The 13,241-nt window shown below is 55.4% G+C and overlaps 1 pseudogene across 1 annotated transcript in view; it reads right to left on the bottom strand.

The window, feature by feature from the left end:
• LOC311204148 (hydrocephalus-inducing protein homolog) overlaps positions 1-13,241 on the bottom strand; it is a 67,535-nt pseudogene that overhangs the window by 20,110 nt on the left and 34,184 nt on the right. The window contains exons 17-27 of the transcript in view: positions 12,181-12,333; positions 10,790-11,025; positions 8,506-8,758; positions 7,697-7,840; positions 7,060-7,197; positions 5,986-6,334; positions 5,332-5,528; positions 3,274-3,426; positions 2,725-2,920; positions 1,899-2,036; positions 452-629 (exon numbers count right to left, since the gene is read on the bottom strand). The product of the transcript in view is annotated as a hydrocephalus-inducing protein homolog (transcript). The remainder of the gene's footprint in view (positions 1-451; positions 630-1,898; positions 2,037-2,724; positions 2,921-3,273; positions 3,427-5,331; positions 5,529-5,985; positions 6,335-7,059; positions 7,198-7,696; positions 7,841-8,505; positions 8,759-10,789; positions 11,026-12,180; positions 12,334-13,241) is intronic.

Consider the following 13,241-nt stretch of genomic DNA (forward strand, 5'->3'; position numbering starts at 1 on the left):
AAATAGAAGCATGGGCACAGTGGCATCCCCATTAAAGCTGGGAAGCTCCACACCCCCAGCATTGGCCCTTCCCACAAACACATTCCTCCAGCAACTCATGGAAAGAGGATGCTGCTTTTCTTCTATCTTCTCTCCCACCCATCTTCCTCCACACATGGGAGCATCTCATCCCCCCCACCCCTGCCCAAATCCCTGCCAGCCCACGTTACAGCTTTCCCAACACTGCTTTCTAGCTGTCCTCTTTATCCAGGCCACCAACAGATGACACTGGCCAGGATGGCTCTCTGGAGCAAAGCCCATGTGCTTCTTGAAAGCAACCAGAAGAACAACAGCCCTGAAACCTCCAGCCTTGGTGGAGGTGGGTGTGAGCTGCCCTATGAGCACGACGACACAGGGGGGCAGAAAAAGACCCCCACGGGACCTCCCCGAGGAGCAGTCAGACAGTGCTCACCCTTGATTCTCCTCGGAAGGTCCAAATAAATCCTGGGAAAAGTCCCCTCTCCTTTCAAGGTGATCTCTTCTGGCTCCAGGTGACCCACTTGGATCTGGACGGTCCTGCAGAAGACTCCAGGCACTCCTGGCAGGTGATAGACAGTGAGCACTTGCTCTCTGCCAGGTCCAATGTAACCCTGGAGGTGTGGAAGAAGAGGAGGGGAATTCAACCAGAGGGCTTGGCGGAGGGGTGGCTCAGACCACCGTTACACTGAGATGAGAAGGCACGTTGCAGGTTCTCACACAACACATCGCCTTCCAGCTTCCCTGCACCCAAAAGCTCAAGTCTCCTACACCGGGCTGTGGTTTGTCCTCCTGCCAACACTGCCCACCCTCTGCCAGACCCAAGCAGCAAAGAAAAGCCCTTCTGCCAGCTGCTGTGGAGGAGGAGCGGCGTGCCCAAACTCTCAGCAGGGCCAGCAGCTCCTGTCATGGCACTGCAGTGGCTCCCAGGCTGCTGTCCAAGAGCCTGACCTCTTACTCATGAGCCCAACCAACAGCTCCTGCCTGGGTGGTTACACCAAGGGTGCATGGCACTATCTAGACTCACAGTGACCTGCAAACTTACACCCCTGGAAAAGCAGAGGCAGATGCTCGGACGAGGTCCAGGGATGAAGGGGTTCCCCACAAATCCCCTCCTCACTGGGCTCCTAGAGAAGAGCTGTCTGAGCCTGGAGTTGGGCTCATGCCAACCAGGTTGAGAGCCAATACAAACAGGTGGCAACACTGCTCAGGGGACAGGGCACAGCCACAGCTCTTCTCAGCTCACTGGGCTGGACCTTCAGCTCCTTGCTCCCCCCCACGCCGCAGGGAGAAGCTGCTGAGCAGGACACATCCTGCCTCTTGGTCCCCGGAGCCCCGGACTCCAGCTCCCAACACGGCGTCTGCAAAAGCAACTCCTGCCAAGCTGCTGGCACAGCAGCAACTGCCCAGGGCCAAGCAGAGCCGCGTCCTCTGGAGCAGTGTCACCCCTCGCAGGAGACCAGCACGAGGACATGTGAGAGCCATTTGGCCTCCTCTTCCCATTCCCAGGAGGGACATGGATAGGAATGCTGCTTCAGCTGAGGGATCCAGGCAGAACTGGGACAGGGGATGCTATGAGCTGGAGGAGCGAGGGGCCGGCGCGAGTTCCGACACAGGAGCTGCGTGCCCAAGAGAGGGACTATTTATGTCCTTAGTGCTGACAGGAGGCAGGCAGGGACCTGGAGGAAGTCCCGTCCCACCACCCAACCCTGAGGGGAAGGAGACGCTCAGGAGACCTTGCACCATCCCGCTCCAGTGCCGGTACCAGCACAACTTCACCCAGTACAATTAGGACTCTGCTTGCCCAACGTTTTGTTCCTCCCCTATAACCCCCTCCTGGGCAGCCTGATGTGGAGCCAGCGTCAACCCCTCGTGCTACTCACAGTGCTGGGCAGGACCAGGGGCACGCCAGGCTGAGGACTGTCCGCGGTGGCCGTGCTGGGGCTCAGCACCACGTAGGTGAATCCCATCTTCCCGCTGTTCCGCAGGGTGACCTCTGATTTGGTGACTTCGGTAAACAGCTGGAGAGAAGACAGAGGGGCGGGAAACTGAGGACACACATCTGGATGTTGGCAATCTGCTCCTGCTGACACTGGGATGAGAGCCGATGGACACAATGCAGGAGAGAGGCAGAGGAAGAGGAGGGACGGGCACCTGACTCTCCCAGGCCAACCTGAGGAACCCACGCAGATATTTATGGCAGCGCGCAGAGGTGCAGCAACCACCTCAAAAAGGTCAGTAATAAACTGGGGGATGCCCCACTGCTGGAAACATCTGGTCAGGGTGAATGAGACTCTGAGCAACCTGACCTAGTCGAAGATGGCCCTGCTCAGTGAAGGTGGACAAGATGACCTCTAAGGTCCCTTCCAGCCCATGGTAACATTGTTCCTGGTTCCTTTTGTTGCTCCATGGAGAGCACTGAAAGAGACCGTCTCCTTGGACCCCAGGATCTGGGAGCGGATCTGCAGATGGATGTCTCAGGGCACATCTCCCTGGAGATCACCGCCTGCCCTGGGAGCCAGAGTTCATTGAAGAGGAGCGATTCCCAGCTTCAGGAAGGGCAATGGAGATGACCATTAAAACCAGCTTGGACACAGGACCTGGCACCCCAAAGCTGCACCTCCAAACCAGTGAGAGTCCTGGACCTCAGTGGGCAGCCACCTGCCAGGGATGGTCTCAAGGATTCCTGCCAAGAGAAGCGCCTGGTACCTGCAGCCCGCAGTCCATCTCCGTGCTGTCCAGGAGGTAGTGGATGAGCGAGGGCAACCTCGTAGGTCGGGCCTCCCTCCACACGGCACAGCACCGTGACGCGGGCAATGATGTCTGCATGGCCAAAGAAGGTGACCCTGACCCGCTCGCTCTCGCCCGGCTGCAGCACGCCGTACAGCGGCAGGATGTGGAAAACCTGGAGGAAGGGGAAGAGACACTGAGACATCAGGTGTGGAAATGGGTGCAGGAGAGGAGAGAGCCACAGCTTGGAGCAAAGGACAGACATGGCTGGAGGGCCTCTTCCTCAAACCCAGTCTCATCCTGCAGCCACCCCGCTTGCCAGTGGAAGGACCATGGGAAAAATCTTCTCCCATACTCAGTAATGAATGCGTTAATTAATACTCCACGTTAGAGTAATTTGGGAGGTCTCTTGGCAGCCAGAAGCTCTCTCTGCTGCAGAACGGGCCTCTCACTGCCTCCAGAGGAACACCAACACACGTCCTTAGGGCCACCAGTGTGACCACGGAAGAGAGACAGGTTCCCACTCACCTCGTCCACCTCAATGGTGGGGAGCTCCAGACTGACAAATGACATCAGCTGCCTGATGGTCACAGAGCTCTGAGTCTCCACAGTGCTGTTTGCCTCCGCAGCACCCTCTGCCTCCGCAGCACCCTCTGCCTCCGCAGCACCCTCTGGTAGAGGCTGGAAAACAAGTGCCATGGGCTGCAGTAAGCAGCAGGTGGGGCTGAGCCAGACCACTCCGCTCGTGGCTCTACCACCTCATGAAACCAGGAAGCAGCTGAGATGGGACCTGGGTGCAAGCCAAGTACAGGTATGTCCCTGCCAATGCTTGAGCATGGGTCCAAGCCCACCCGCAGATGAGACACGGGCTCAAACTGTACATCCTACACGCCAGCTTGCAGGAGGAAGCGGGGTACACCAGGTGCTCGGGGCCGGCAGAGACCCCCAAGGGTTCCATTGTGCAGCCTGGTGCCAGCCTGGGCCTGTTCGCTGCTGCCCGAGGAACATGCCAGAAGCCTGATGCCTGGGACAGGGCAGGTTCTCTGTGACAAACCAGGAGTCCAGCTGCAAGCAAAACTCCACCAACAGGAAAATAAGGACTTGGGAAGTGCTCGGCGCAACTCTCCTGTTCTGGGTGGTGCTTAGTTTCATCTCCTGCACTCATCAGCTGAGGAGCTCAGCTGGGACACTCTTCTCCACAGGCACCTTCCTGAAGAAGGCAGCCGAGATGGGTTCCTGTCTTCCAGCAGTGAGGAGCTGGTGTTTAACCTCAGAGGTGCCACTGTCCAAAAGGAACCTTGGCCCTGGGCTTCTGACCCCCTGTTTATAGATGAGGGCTTTGTGGTTGCTCTGGAAGTTCAAGAGGTGAAGACATGCTTTGTGCTACGGCCTTGGCCTCAGCAGAATCTACTAAAAAGATTTATGGGGCATCTCCCCAGGAGATAAGGTACTGGGGAGGGCAGAGTCTTCTCATCTTTCGATGCTTTTTGTGGTCTCTACGTTTCCAAACCCAGCAAAGCTTCACCAAGCACGTGTTCCCAAAGATGCTGACAGCACTTTCCTAGGCCTGTGGTGTCCCACAGAGGTTACATGTGCGTGCGTTACTCTGAGGGTGGTGAGGCCTTGGCACAGGGTGCCCAAGGGGCTGTGGAAGCCCCATCCCTGGCAGGGTTCAAGGCCAGGTTGGAAGGGGCTTTGGGCAGCCTGGGCTACCAAGGGTGTCCCAGCCCATGACAGGGGGTGGGATTTGATCTTTACAGACCCTTCCAACCCAAAGCCTTCTGGGATTCCAACTTCTCCCTCCCCACAGGCCCGCGTCCAGCTGCTGGCCCTGCTGCCAAGCCCGCTCTCCAGGCAGCAGAAGGAAGGCTGGCATGAGCACGGGCCTTCTGCAGTAAGCTGGGGGAGGCAATGCTGGTGAGAGGTGTAGAAAAACACCTACCTCTGTTTCCAGGGTGTCATTTGCATCTGGTGGCTGTGGGACAGAATCCCCCACCGCTGACAGGGCTTCAAATAGTTCCTCCACACTCCCATCCCCGAGGATGCTCTCTGAAGGCACTGGGCACTCCAGCACCGCACGGGGCACCCAGGTACCTCAGCTGCCTTCGGGCAGCCTGACTTCTTCTGGGTGAGAAGGGAGGTGCCTGTGCCAATGGGGCACACGCACCGGGAGCACCTGGAAACTCTCCAGTCACACACCGGTCTGGCCACCATTCTGTCCATCTCACCGTCAACAGCCCTGACGGTTGATTCCCTCCATGTCAGACTCATGTAAATTATCATCTGATAATTTACAACACCAACAGTGCTTAACGTGGACCAGAAAAATAGATCTGACATGCTGCCCTTCTGCCGGGCTCTTAGTGAGCAATGTGAGGTGTTAATAGTTTGGAGACCGTCTTCATTTCCAGCTCTGCCACAAGGATCACATGGTGTCTCCTGAGGGACCCTGAGAGAGCACATTACCGCTTAATTAACATGCGGAGCAGAAAAGGGAGCTGTCCTAATGGCCGCAGCGCTAACGAGCCAGCAAAGGGGCAATGCCAAACCCTTTGGAGCAGAGGATCCTGCCAGAAGGACACTCACGACCCTCAAGGCAGCAGAGCTGGGTGACTCGGCATCTGCTGGAAGAACCAGCACCTGCGGGCTTGCGTCCAGCAGAGCCAATTGTTCTAGGACTCGGAAGAGCTGCCCCTCAATGGGTAACTTCGCTCCGTTTCCCGGGGCAGTATGGAAAAACCATTGGCTGCTGGAATTCAAACTGCCCGGAGTCAACTTCTGACCTATGCAAGAGAGGCCACAGCGGGAAGAACCGCTCGAAAACGCCTTTAGAGATGCGCTACAGCACAACTGAGAGATTGCTCTTGGGCTTGGAAAGCACAGGCCAGCACTGGGTGGCCCTGATGCCCAGGGACGTTGGGACAAGTCCTCCTACTGACACCTACGGCTGCACCCAAAGCCGCAGCAGAACCCGCCGGAACACACAACACACAACGAGCGCCGGAACACACACAACAGCCGCTGTGTGAATGCCATGGCCAGCAGAACACATGAGAACTCAGTTCAAGGTGGCGCTTGCCTCGAGCCATGGAAATCCCCACCTCAAGCTGTGCAGAAGCCCCACTCCCTGGGCACCTTCCCTGCCTGAAGTTGGGAGGTGCTTTTTCCACAAGGGAAAGTGAAAGGGATTTGTCAGATGCTACACAAACCATCTCAGGCTTTGCAAAGGACAAACGGGACAGCGGACGAAGAGCTTCAAGGAGAGGTGCACGTACCTCAGGTGGCTTGTGGAGTCGTCCACCAGGAACAGCCACTGGTACTGGACGGGCAGCGGGCTGCAGTTGGTCATCCGGATGTGGCGCTCGTGTTCAGTGTCATTCAAGACGCAGCCAAAGTCCAAGGTTGTGGTCTGGAAACGGAGATTCGGGAAGAAGACTTCTCCCCGAACGGTGACTTGCTCTTCATGAGGGTGTTCAAGAAACTGTATCTTCAGAGTTCTCTCTGCTTCCCAGCTATTCCAACCCTCTTCATAAGCAGGGTTAAACCCGATGGAGAGATTAAGTTCCTTCCCAATCCCCAGCTTCACGGGCTGCAAGAAGATGAAGAGTATTAACCACCGGTATGATGAAGTCCCAAGGTCTGGTGGCACAAAACACCTCAGTGTTCAAAGTGCAACCCCAACGTGGGCTTCTTGCTTCAGCCTTTGTTTTCTTTACAACATGCCCCCGACCATGCAGCACAACTTTCTTCTCTGAGACTCTCAGGCTCACCCCCTTGTGCTCTGCACCCATAATGCAAGAGGGAAATAAATCCTGGCGTGCCCTGACTCTAGAGGAACCCCTTTGTCTTCACACTCAACATGAGCCCTAGGGCACTGTGCCCTCAGCCTGGAGAGGGCTGATCACCTGCATGGCAGCGGTAGCCGTGCTTCCAACACGTCTCTAGCAGAGCCCATGTTTGACACCTCCCACCACCAGCAGCGCAGGTGCCAAGCACCTTGGCCTTCCCAAGGGCAGAGCTGCCCTCAAAGAGAGCAAGCAGCTCTTCAGGTCACCCAAGGAGGGCTTCCAAGAGACACCTTCACCACACGGTTGGCCCACACCTAGTTGCCTGCTCCTAGTTGTCTTAGAGCCAGGAGGTATTTCCCCAATTGAGCTGGTCTTTTCTCTCCTTTTCAAACCTGATGCTGTTCAGGCCAACTGACTGCCAATTCAAAGGAATAACCACCTCTCCCAGAGGGCTTCCCAACGGAAACGCACCCCCACCCCCCTCCCTCTTCAAACCCCACTAGCGGGAAGGTCTGGGGCTGCTCACCTGGTCTGGCAGGGGCTGCTGGGACGCACTGCAGACCCAGAAGGGTTGCTCTACCGTCAGGACGATGCTGAGCGGCAGGGAGGAGGTGTTTTTTAAAGAGAGAGGCTTGTATTGAAGGCTCAGGACATCACTGGGTTGCTAAAGACAAGGGGAAAAAACAGGGAGGGGGGTGAGTCACCGCCCTCCAGTGAAGTTAAGCAGTCCCACCTCTAAAAACATGGTCGCTTTGCTCACAGGGTGCCTCATGGGGGGGTTTGGGGGGGTGAGGAGGGCGTTTGGCATCGCTCGGCCACAGCACCCTGCTCTCCCGCCCCAGTCCCAACACAGGAGGATGGCTGTGTGAGGCCCATGCTGTTCTTGTGGGTCCCACACACCTGGCCATGGGCTCAGCAGCTCTATTTTGCCTCCAGCTCAAGAAAGGCAAAATAGAGCTGGAGAGATGGTCCCCAAGCCCACAGGGGAGAAATAATGATCTCAGTGTTGACGGCAATAGCTTGGTCCTGCTCAAACCAATGGCAAAGCCCTGAGGACTTGGAGAAGATGTTTAACTTCCTTCCCTGAAGGCCATCACACCCCTCCGTGGGCTTTCAGTCCTCAGCCATGCTACTAAACACCAGGACCCAACCCAGAGACCTACCTTCTCCACCCGGAAAGACATTGCTCTGGGCGACACTTGCAGGGTGGGAGCAATGAACTCGCACGTGACATCCACTTGCATTATCTGTCTCTTCCCAAACTGGTTCCCCACGATGGCATGACACAGCAGCCGCTCCTTCACTACCTGTGGGCAAGAGTCACACGTCACCCACCAAGTGCCAGCAGGGAGCCCAGAAAACACAATGGAATTTGCAAGTCGTGGACACAGAAGGAATTTGATAGCCTGGATAAACCCATGCCATGGGATCTTGGCCATCAACCCTCCACAACTATTACACTGCCATAAAGCTACAGTCACTGGTCTCCTTGGTAGTCCTCTCTTCATGCTCCATCCTACTTATTCTGCTCTCCCAAAATCCTTAGTGCTACACCCCAACGTCCACAAAAGGCACCCACAAAGTCACGTGGAACTGGAATAATCCCCCCCCCCCCGGCAAACGGTTATCGCCAGGATGTGCCCTGCTGCTCAATACGATCATCATGCTGAAAAACTTAGTTTCTCTGCCCTTCCTTCCCTGTAACCCACCGTCTGCCCCTGTTCCTTCAGCCCCTATTTTGGTATGGGCAAGTTGGCTTGATGGTAGCTACAGAAACACCCCAAAAAAACCCCTTGGGAACTGATGGTGGCCAGCAAGGAGCGCAACTGGTGCTGACATGGTCACTCAGGGCGTTGAGATATTTTCTTGAAAGCATTTGTTCATCTTCTCAGGGAGAAGTCAAGGGGCTGCAGGAGAAGCCCCAGTGGAGGTGATGCGATGGGGAAAGCTCAGCACCCGTGGGGGACCTCACCTGAGGAGTGCTGGAGGAGCCTTCCAGAGTCATCTCCATAGTCTGGCCTGGCATCAGCTCCATTGTCAGGGGTTGAAGCTTAAACACGGGACTGGCAGGTCTGGTGTTCTTGGAGGAACCTTTGCCCTTGGTTTGGATGGCAGGGAGACGACCACAACGGGGAAATGGGGGGAAACCTTCCGTTCTCCAATAGAGCCGATGGATGCGTCGTCCTGCGTTCGTTATCTTGAAGCGGTAACAACAGGGACCCAGGCTAGAAGAGAAGCAGAGATGGAAAATGGCTCAGGAACTGCCTCTTCCCAGCACCCACCTGGCTTCAGTGCCCCGCTGGCCTTATCTGACCACTCACCCAGCAACAAATCCACCTCCAAAACCACTGACCCAGCTCAAAGTTACACCAAGGGCCAGACCCTGGTTGCCCCTAAGTTTATCAGCATCCAGCAGCCAGTCTGTTTGCGCAGAGCAAGGAAAAACTTCACCAAGGACATCAGCAGCTCAGTTATTCCCCCTCGTCTCTCCCATCCCTTCAGGAGCACCCAACTCCTCATCCCCAACGTATCATCCTTGGGCTGAACACTGAAGCTGGGTTTGTATTGTGGGAAGCCAGATGTGCTGGAAGAACGTGGGATCAAGCGATGTTTCCCCGACACGAGCACAGCAGCAAGACCAGATGGAGCGGCTGAAGGACCAGAGCAACAAGAGATGAAGAACTCCAGCTCGATAGAAAGCCAGATTAATATTCCATGGAGATTGATTCCTTCACATCAAGGAATGCTGACTGCAGGCCAGGCTGGAGGAATTATTTTACCCCCTATAAATCTGAGCACGGCCAGGAAACAAGAAGCTCCTGCAACAGTTGGTGTCTGTCCAAGGGATGGAGGATGAGCTTGCAAACCGCGTGTCTGCTGCACGCAGCGAAAGGCAAACGCAGCAGCGACAGCAGAGAACAAACCAGCCCTGGCCACAGGCTGCTCAACAACAATGGGCCCGAGCTGGGCAGGAAACGGTTTCTGCTGCCGACAGCAGCGGGGGAAAGCTTGGAGCAGAACCTGCAGCTCTGGGAAAGCCCAACTCATCTGCCATGCTCCCTGATCCCACCTCAGCTCACCCGGTTGCAGCCCGGCAGCTCCACAACCCGCAGGCCAGGAGGTGAAGGGGGGCAGAGGACACGAAACTCGGTAGCCTTGTCCTCTGCGTTGTGTAGCTGAGCTGTGGCCGCATGGAGCACAGGACATGCTGGACAAGTGTCCCAGCTGACGTGGATGGCTTGTGGGTGCATATTTGCACCCCTAAAATCTATTCTAAATGCTTAAGGTAGGATTAACCTGCTGGCTCTAACCAAAGGTTAGGGTATGGGAGAACTGGGGACCCTCTTTGGCCAGGGAAAGGAACAGGCACCTGGAGAAGCTGATTCCTTCTCCCAGGAATGCTCCAAGAGGTCTCAAACACTTTGAAAAACCTTATTTCCCTCCCCTGTTCACAAGAACCTGCCAGCTTCAGACACACATGGTAGGATCAAACCAATCCTCTTCTCTGAGCTAAGCTCTTGCCATTAACCCTCTCCCTTTATCCCACCCAACCTCAGGAGACTTCTCCTCCGCTCCCTTTCAGGGCCGGTCCTGCAGTCACCATGGCTGCTCCGTGCTGTGGCAGCTGGCAGAAGAGACAGCAAGGAAAACAGGCAGGAGAAGGGAGGAAAGAGTATCCACATCTGATAGAGAGCAGCCTGGCAGGGGACAGGAGAGAGACAGCAAGCTCAGAGATGATACAGGGGAAAGACAAATTCTGCTGCTCCTCCCGGACTCCCTGTGGCAGAAGGGAAACCAAACAGCGCTGGTAATTTAGTCAAGGAGTTGCTAACAAGCTACTGCCAAAGTTCTCTGCCGCTGCCAGACGATACTCCACAGCCAGGGAAGAAGCCAGCAAGGCTACTGCAAAAAGTACTGTGGACTGTGTTTCTACTTGTAATGTCACGTTTCCCAGCTGGAGGCTTCTGGAACCTGCTGTTTTCTTCCAAATCTTTACTCCATCAAGCCAGAAAATACATGGATTCTAACCCAGGGCAAGTCGGGAATGATTTCCCAACTGGTGTCTGGCTCAGTGGCTTTCTGAGGGAATCTAACAACTTGAAAACCGCCCAGGAAACATTTCTAAAGGAGTTCCTGGGGCTTCAGTGGCACCGAGCCAGGACCTGGAGTGCTGGAGGAGAACCGGCCCCAAGGATTTCAGCAGAACTCCTCCTTGCTGGGCCCATGGCAGAGCCCGGAGCAGAGAGATAACTTACCTGAAGTGGGGGCCCAAGTTGAGCTCTGGAGCAAGTTTGTCCATGACGATGGTGGTGCCAATGCCAAAAGCCTGGATGAGGACATTTTAGCTGTGGCTGTTCTCTATGGACACGATCACCTTGTCCTTGAATTGTTCAATGTCATCCAAGTTTGCAATGACAGCCACAGCCATGTCGGTCTCGGGGGCGATCACTCCTTTACTGGGCTCAATCCTGCAGCGCGAGCGTTTGCCAGCCTGTAAGACACGGCAGACGCTAAGTGAGCACGGACACCATGGACCCTGCTCTCTTCTGGGGTGCAGGAGAAAGGACTAAAGACACGAGGGTAAATACATAAAGGCTTCGTTTCCCTAAATCCAAGCGTCTGGAAACAGCAACTACACTGGAGCTTGTATTGCACCCTCCTTTAACAGACCCACTTCCTTAACCCTGCTTTGCCCAGCCCAAGGGATGCTCATCCTCGGGAAAAACTTTATTCCCCTCCAGCCTCCCCTTGGGAGAGCACACCAAGGCAAGCTGCATCTCTCCTGGCTTCCCCACAGACGGGTTTGCACAAAGGCTCGAGGCCAGGACTGCTCAAACCCCACTGCAGCAGCCACACAGCCAGGGGATACAGCCGAGAGCCTGAAGGATAAACTCTGCCAAACAGGTTGAGTAAAATCCTGGTGCCCAAAGTCTTCTTTCCCCAAGAGTTGGGCAGTGCTTCCCAACAGCCCCCCCCAGGACTCAAGCACTCCATTCCCACTGATCATCAGCCGCAGTGAGGTGTCCTGGTGCTCTCTGCTTTGGGAAATACAGCTCTGAATGTTTACAGAAGAGCAGTGAAGAAACAAACAGGAAGAAACCTGCCAGCTGTGCCCCGTGGGCACGGCCACAGCTTCCTCTCTCTTCCACTCTCTTCCTCTTGTTTTTCCCAGATCGCCCTTTACGCATGGGGCGATCAGGGCGCTGGACCCCCCAGTCCTCCTAAAACCACATTCACAGGGAGCAAGCTGGCAGCAGAGCAATGGTCTCCACCACCAGGAGGAGCTTGAAACAAACACAGAGAAAGTAGGGAGATGGTCAGGAAACCCGTGCTCCTTTCAGGAGAAAAAGGCTACGGGCTTCTCTTCATCTCAGAGCTCCAAATACACAGCTCAGAGCAAAACACCTCCCACAATGTAAAGCCAGAACTTGTGAAAAGGACCTGGGATCAATTTCTGCTCAACCATCCAGGAAAACTCCCTGCCTTAGTGAGCGGTCCCCCAGTGCTGGGCTCCTCTTGCTGCGCTGCGGTGGAATACCTTGCTGCTCTCTCAGATAGCAAAATGGAAACATCACGTACAAAAATCAAGTCCCAGGCTGCTATGGAGCCATCATTTCTGTTGGGAAATATCCCCACAGATACTTACCACCTCTGCCCGGAAGGACGCAGGGATAACACTCTGGTTGGAGAGGTAGAGAGTGCGGGAAGCGTCTGCCAGAACTTGGATATTGCCAAAATCGATCTTGCTGGGATACACGTGGACAACTGGTCCCTCTCCAATGGCCTTCAAGCTGATGGCCTGCTCCAGGTAGGGAAGATTAAAAAAACAAAGACAAGGGAAAGTTTAAAGAAGAGATGGCTCTCAGGGCACTCCTAGACTGGGGGATGATTATGGCTGTCGGACGTTTGCAATCTTGTAACACCAATGCAGGAGCCCTGGAGCAAGTGTGGCATCTACAGTGATCCCATCAGGAAGCCACAGGCCCCTGTTACTGGGGGATAAGGAAAATCAGCTCCCCACACTTGATTTTCCCCCTTGCTCAGCTCTCCTTCCTCTACCCCATGCCTGCTCCTGCTCCTTTTCTTGCTCCTGCTCCTTTTCCTGATGGATCTTGCCCCAAACTGTCCTCTAGGACTTCCAGACAGCCACACTTGGCCGGTAACTTCTTCCGCATCCCCCACAAAGCTGCCCCCTGAAAACCCGCGCGAGCCCCCAGCAAAGCAGGCTCTTGGCAGCAGAGATCACGTCCGTTGGCTGCCTCTCGGTGCTGCCTCTGTGCACTCCCAGTACTACAGGAACAAGAGATTCATTATTCATTCTGTCCCTCAAGCAGGATTGTTTTTCTCTCCAGAGTCTGAGACCCTCCAAGTTTTCTTCTTGTAGAGGCCATGATAGGAGGAGGAACATGGGTTCCTGTGCTGAGACACCTTCTCACAGCGCTAAAAACCAGGGAACTTCATCTCCTCTGGTTGGACTTCACCAGTTCCGAATCATAGAACGGTCTGGCTTGGAAGGGACCTCAAGGACCAGAGAGCTCCAACACCCTGCCACAGGCAGGGCCAACAACCTCCACGCCTCGAGCTACATAAGGTTGCCCAGGGCCCCATCCAACCTGGCCTTGAACACCCCCAAGGATGGGGCACCCACCCCTTCTCTGGACAGCCTGTTCCAGCCCCTTACCACTCTCTCATTAAAAAACTTCCCCC

Source organism: Gallinula chloropus (assembly GCF_964237585.1).
Source record: "Gallinula chloropus genome assembly, contig: HAP1_SCAFFOLD_166, whole genome shotgun sequence".
NCBI lineage: Eukaryota > Metazoa > Chordata > Aves > Gruiformes > Rallidae > Gallinula > Gallinula chloropus.